This window comes from Choloepus didactylus, chromosome 8 (assembly GCF_015220235.1).
Source record: "Choloepus didactylus isolate mChoDid1 chromosome 8, mChoDid1.pri, whole genome shotgun sequence".
NCBI lineage: Eukaryota > Metazoa > Chordata > Mammalia > Pilosa > Megalonychidae > Choloepus > Choloepus didactylus.
Genome location: NC_051314.1, coordinates 79,823,311 through 79,830,071, shown reverse-complemented (window position 1 = coordinate 79,830,071; position 6,761 = coordinate 79,823,311). Strand labels below are relative to the sequence as shown.

The 6,761-nt window shown below is 34.8% G+C and overlaps 1 pseudogene; it reads left to right on the top strand.

Moving 5' to 3' along the window:
- Nucleotides 1–227: 227 nt before the first annotated feature.
- Nucleotides 228–1,210, top strand: LOC119543405 (annotated as a pseudogene).
- The last annotated feature ends 5,551 nt before the right edge of the window (nt 1,211–6,761 follow it).

Genomic DNA, 6,761 nt, shown 5'->3' with positions numbered 1-6,761 from the left:
TATAGAGGTTACAGTTGTAAATTTGAAAGGCATTGTACTAGACTCAAAGACAAAATACCTACTTCAACCATGTGATAAATTAAGCAATAAAACTAACTTATAATTCATAATCAGTTGAAATTGGCTGCATTTTAATTCACGGAATTTATCTAAGGCTAAAATTAATTATAATTACAAATTTTTTTTTTAAATCTAAACAGTGTAAGAAATTATTTGTAACATTAGGATCAAAGCCAAGAGCTCATTTGTTTATTTTTCCATGTGCCTCTCAGCAGTTCTCTGCCATGGGTGACAGGTGAACAAATAATCACTCAGAAGGAACTGACTTCATTCTTGTAGGCTTCAGGGTTTGTCCAGAGCTGCACATCTTCCTCTTCCTGCTATTTCTGCTTGTATATGCCATGATCCTTCTAGGAAATATTGGTACGATGGCCATAACTATGACTTACTCCTGGCTGAACACACCAATGTATTTCTTCTTAGGAAACCTGTCCTTCTTTGATCTCTTCTATTTGTCTGTTCTTGCACCTAAGGATATGATCAACTTCTGATCTGAGAGCAAGTCCATCTCCTTTGCAGGCTGTGTGACCCAGGTCTTTCTCTTTGCCCTTTTCATTGTGGCTGAGGGATTTGTCCTGGCAGCCATGGCTTATGACCGCTTCATTGCCATCTGCAATCCTCTACTCTACTCTGTTCAGATGTCAGCATGTCTCTGCACTCAGTTGGTGGCTGGATCCTATTTCTGTGGCTGCATCAGCTCAGTTCTTCAGACCAGCATGATCTTCACTTTATCCTTTTGTGCTGCTCAGGCCATTGATCACTTTTATTGTGAGACTCGCTCACTTCAGAGGCTATCTTGTTCAGATCCCTTTGTCTATAATGTGGTGTCTTTTTCCTTATCCACCATCATTATCTTGCCTACCATCATGTCATTATTGTTTCTTATATGTATATTTTGTCTACAGTTCTAAAGATACACTCCACTGAGGGACGTAAGAAAGCCTTCTCTACTTGCAGCTCTCACCTGGGGGTTGTGAGTGTGCTGTATGGGGCTGTCTTTTTAATGTATGTCACTTCTGACAGATTTCCTGAGCTTAGTAAAGTGGCCTTCTTATGTTACACTCATGTTGAATTGTTTGATTTACTCTCTGAGAAAGAAAGATGTTAGATTCTAAAGAAACTTCTAGAGAAGGAAGATACTATTCTTTGATATAATTTACCTTCTACCAATTGTATTGTGACTTTTTATTTAGTAGACTTGTGGCCTTTAATAAAAAGCTATTCTCCTGGATGTTATTAAAATATCATAGATAGCTTTTTGATATATGATGTAAATGTTCTATTTATTACTTCCTAAAATTCTTCTGACCTATTGTTAGTACTGAATTCCTGGAGAGTGGTGAAGCCTTGGCCACTGGAAAGGAATTTTTAGTGGGGAATTCTCCACTAATCTCATGTAACATTTTATTTCATAGTTTTCCTATCTATCAGTTCTCACAGTATTGTGCTAAAAGTTCCCTTTAACTTGTATGTTGTCTGGCATTTATCTTTGGAATTCGCCCTCTATCCTGTACTTAATCATGAATAATTGGCAATAATACACAATTTATTTTTTATTTTTATTTTTAATGCAATTTTATTGAGATATATTCATATACCATAAAGCCATCTGAAGTACACAATCACTGGCTCATAGTATCATCACATATTTATGCATACATCCCTGTATTCATCAGGATTCTCTAGGGAAACAGAACAAACAGGAGATATCTATAAATAGATTTTATAAAAGTGTCTCATGCAATTATGGGGATGCGTGAGTCCAATTTCTGTAGGGTAGGATGCACAAGTGCAAATTCCATAGGGCAGGCAGTAAGCTGGCAACTCTGACGAAGGTCTTCAATGAACTCCCCGAGGAGAGGTTGGCTGGCTGAAGAAAAAGTGAAAGTTCTTTCTTCTTTCTTAAAATAGTTCAACTGCTTGAATTCAATCCTACTGACTGATTTCTCTCATTGGGGAAGACCTTCCCTTAGTTGATCATAGACCTAATCAGCCACAGATGCAATCAATTGACAAATGATTTAATAAACCTGCTTTCTGGTTTAGTAACCTGTTAAGAAATGTCCTTGCTGTAATGGTTAGTCCAGTGCTTTCTTGACCAGACAACTGGACACCATCACCTGGCCAAGTTGACACATCAACCCAACCACCACAATCCCTGTGATCATATTTAGAAAATTTTCATTACTCCAGAAAAGAAATGAAAATAAAAATGAAAACCCTAAGACCCCCATACTCTTTATCCTCCCCTATTATTGACCCACAGTATTGATGTCATACATTTCTTACTGTTGATGAAAGTGTATGAAATTATTACTGTTAATTACAGTTTATAGTTTGTAACATGTATGTTTTTCTTCATATATCCCCGTATATTAACAACACCTTGCAATAGTGTTGTACATTTTCTCTAGCTCATGAAAGAACTTTTTTATGCTTGTACAGTTAATCATGCACGTTGTCCACCACAAGATTCACTGACATGCATTCCAATGTTTTAAACTCCAACTTTCCTTCTGTTGACATACATGACTCTAAACTTCCGCTTTCACCACACTCAAACATCACTCAGTTCTGTTAATTATTCTCACAATAAATTGCTACTATCACCACTGTCCATTTCCAAACATTTAAGTCCAACCTAGTTATACATTCTACACATATTAAGCAACTGCTCTCAATTGTTTAGCCTCATTTTATATCCTGGCAACCAATATGGTGTATTTTATGTCTATCAATTTACATATTATAATTAGTTTATAACAGTGAGATCATCCAATATTTGTCCTTTTGTGTCTGGCTTGTTTCTCTTAACATTATGTCCTCAAGGTTCATCCATGTTGTCATGTGCTTTGGTAATTAATTTCTTTTTACTGCTGAATAATATTCCATTATCTGTATATGCTACCTTTGCTTATCCATTCATCAGTTGGATGGACACTTGGGTTGTTTCCATCATTTGGCAGTTGTGAATTTTGCCACTATGAACATTGATGTGCAGATGTCTGTTCATGTCCCAAGTAGCGGGAATACTGGGTCATAAAGCAACTCTATATTTAGCCTCCTGAGGAACCGCCAAAGTGACTTCCACAGCAGCTGCACCATTTTACATTCCCACCAGCAGTGAATAAGTGTTCCAAGTTTTACACATCCTCTCCGACACTTGTAGTTTCCTGTTTGTTTAATTGTGCCATTCTAGTAGGTGTAAGATGATATCTCATTATGGTTTTGATTTTCATTTCTCTAATAGCTAGTGAGGTTGAGCATCTTTTCATGTGCTTTTTAGCCATTTGTATTTCCTCTTAGTTAAAGTATCTTTTTGGGTCTTTTGTCCATTTTTTAATTGGGTTATCTATTTATTGTGGAGTTTTAAGATTTCATAGTATGTTCTGGATATCAAACCCTCATCAGATATGTGGTTTTCAAATATTTTCTATCATTGATTCAATTGGCCTTTCACCCTTTTGACAAAGTCCATTGAAGCATTGAAGTATTTGATACTTAGGAGTTCCCATTTAACTATTTTTTTTGTTGTTGTTGCTTGTGCTTTGGGTGTGAAATCTAAGAAACTACCTCCTATCACTGGATCTTGAAGATGTTTCCCTACATTTTCTTCTAGGAGTTTATGATACTAGCTCTTATATTTAGATCTTTGATTCATTTTGAGTTAATTTTTGCATAGGGTATGATGGAGGTCCTCTTTCATTCTTTTGGTTATAGATATCCAGTTCTCCCAATACCATTTATTGGAGAGATGGTTCCATCCCAGTTGAGTGGACTTGGGAGGCTTATCAAAAGTCAATTGACCAGAGATCTGAGGGTCTATTTCTCAACTCTGAATTCAAATCTATTATTCAATATGCATATCTTTATGCCAGTGTCATGCTGTTTTGACTACTGTGGCTTTTGTAATATGCTTTAAAGTCAGGAAGCATGATATACTCCACTTCGTTCTTCTTTTTCAAGATGTTTTTGGCTATTAAAGTCCTCTTACCCTTCTGAATAAAATTGATAATTAGATTTTCCATATCTGCAAAAAGTCTGAGGAATTTTGACTGATACTTTATTGAATCTATAGATCAACTTGGGTAGAATTGACATATTAACAGAATTTAGTCTTCCAGTCCATGAACATGGAATGTCTTTCCATTTATTCAGGTCTTTGATTTCTTTTAACAATGTTTTGTAGTTTTCTTTGCACAAGTTCTTTACATCTTTGGTTTGGTTTATTCTGTTTGGTTATTTTAGGTGCTATTGTAAATGGAATGTTTTTCTTGATTATCTCCTCAGGTAGCTCATTGCTAGTGGATAGAAACACCATTGATTTGTGCATGTTGCTCTTGTATTCTGCTACTTTGCTGAACTTGCTGATTAGCTCAAGTCACTTTAGTCATTTTCTCTGGATTTTCTAAATATAGGATTATGTCACCTGCAAATAGTGACAGTTTTACTTCTTCCATTCTAATTTGGATTCTTTTATCTGTTTTTCTTGCCTAATTGCTCTAGCTACAACTTCTAGCACAGTGTTGAATAGTAGTGGTCACAGTGAGCATCCTTATATTATTCCTGATCTTAGAGGGAAAGCTTTCAGTCTCTCACCATTGAGTATGATTTTAGTTGTGGATTTTTGGTGTAAGCCTTTTATTCATGTTGAGGAAGTTTCCTTTGATTACTGCATTTTGAAGTGTTTTTTCATGAAAGGATGCTGAATTTTGTCAAATGTCTTTTCTGCATCAGTCAAGAAGATCGTGTGGTTTTTCCATTTTAATTTGTTAATATGGTGTATTACATTAATTGATTTTCTTGTGTTGAACTGCCTTTGCATACTTGGATTAAAGTCTTCTTTGTTATAGTGTATAAATTCTTTTAATCTGCTGTTGGATTCTATTGTCAAGTATTTTGTTGAGGTGTTTTGCATTTGTATTCATTAGAGAAATTGGTCTGACGTTTTCTTGTATCTTTAGCAGGCTTTGGTATTAGGGTAATGTTGGCTTCATACAATGAGTTAGATAGTGTTCCCTTTTCTTCCATTTTTTGAAATAGTATGAGCAGGAATGATATTATGTCTTCTTGGAATACTTGGTAACACTTGTCTGTGAAGCCATCCAATCCTAGGCTTTTCTTTTTTGGTAGGTTTTTGATGACTGATTCAATCTTTTGTGATTGGTTTGTTGAGGTCTTCCATTTCTTCTTGAGTCAGTGTAGGCTATGTGTTTCTAAGAAGTTGTCCATTTCATCTAAATTGTCTAGCTTGTTAGCATACAGTTGTTCGTAGTAAACACATTTGATCTTTATTTTTTTCCCTTTGGGTTCCATGGTAATGCCAATTTATTAATTTAATAAAATGTTTTCTAATTTTATAACTAAATTTTTGGATGTTAAACCATTATTGAATTTTTACTTCAAAGAAATTATTTTATATATATTTCATAGAAAGGATGTAATAATATGAAGAAACAAAGGAAATTTTACCTTCATTATACACATTAACTTGGAAAACTGCATATTGAGTACCTGTTACATGTCAGTCATGATGGAGTGATCTGAGGCACTGTTAGTTGCTCTATCCTAGTTCAAAGAACTAAAGTAGGACATAAGGTTCTAAAACATTTTTTGGCACATTTTTTTAAAATTGAGATTGTTCACATACCATGCAATTATCCAAAGATCCAGTGTACAATCAGTTGCCCATGGTAACATCATACAGCTGTGCATCCATCACCACAATGAATTTTTTTTCAATTTTAGAATATTTTCATTACTCCAGAAAAGAAATAAAGACAAAAAACAAAACTCAAATCCTCCCATACCTCTAACCATCCCCCCTCCATTCTTGACTCATAGTATTGGTATAGTACATTTGTTACTGTTGAAGAAAGAATGTTAAAATACTACTAACTGTAGTATATAGTTTGCAATAGGTCTATTTTTCCCTTTTACCCCTCTATTATAAACTTCTAGTTATATTGTCATATATTTGTTCTGATTCATAAAAGAGATTTCTAATATTTGTGCAGTTAATCACAGACATTGAGTACCACATGGTTCACTGTTTTATACATTCCCATCTTTTAACCTCCAACTTTCCTTCTGGTGACATATGTGACTCTGAGCATCTCCTTTCCACCATATTTGAGCAACATTCAGCACTGTTAGTTATTCTTACAATGTGCTACTGTCATCTCTGTCTGTTTCTAAACATTTAAGTTCAACCTAGTTGAACATTCTGCTCATAATAAGCAACCACTCCCCATTTTTTAGCCTTGTTCTATATCCTGATAACTTATATTTCATGTCTATGAGTTTGCATATTATAATTAGTTCATATCAGTGAGACCATACAGTATTTGTCCTTATGTGTCTGACCTATTTCACTCAATATAATGCCCTCAAGGTTTTTAATCAACCCATTTTTTTAAGACAGTTTTGTTCACACACCATACATTCCTTCCTAAGTAATGAATTGATGGTTCCCTGTATAGGCACATATTTATGCATTCACCACCATCACCACTATCTATATAAGAACATCTCCATTTCTCCCACAAAGCAGGAGGAAGAGTCAAAGAAGACAGTGAGATAAAAGAAAAAGAAAAAAGATAGATAAAAAAAACATGATAGCTGGGAAGCAACAAAAGGAAGGATAGCAATTAAACTAAAATAGAATAAATAGTCAGACAACATTACCAATGCCAGAAGTC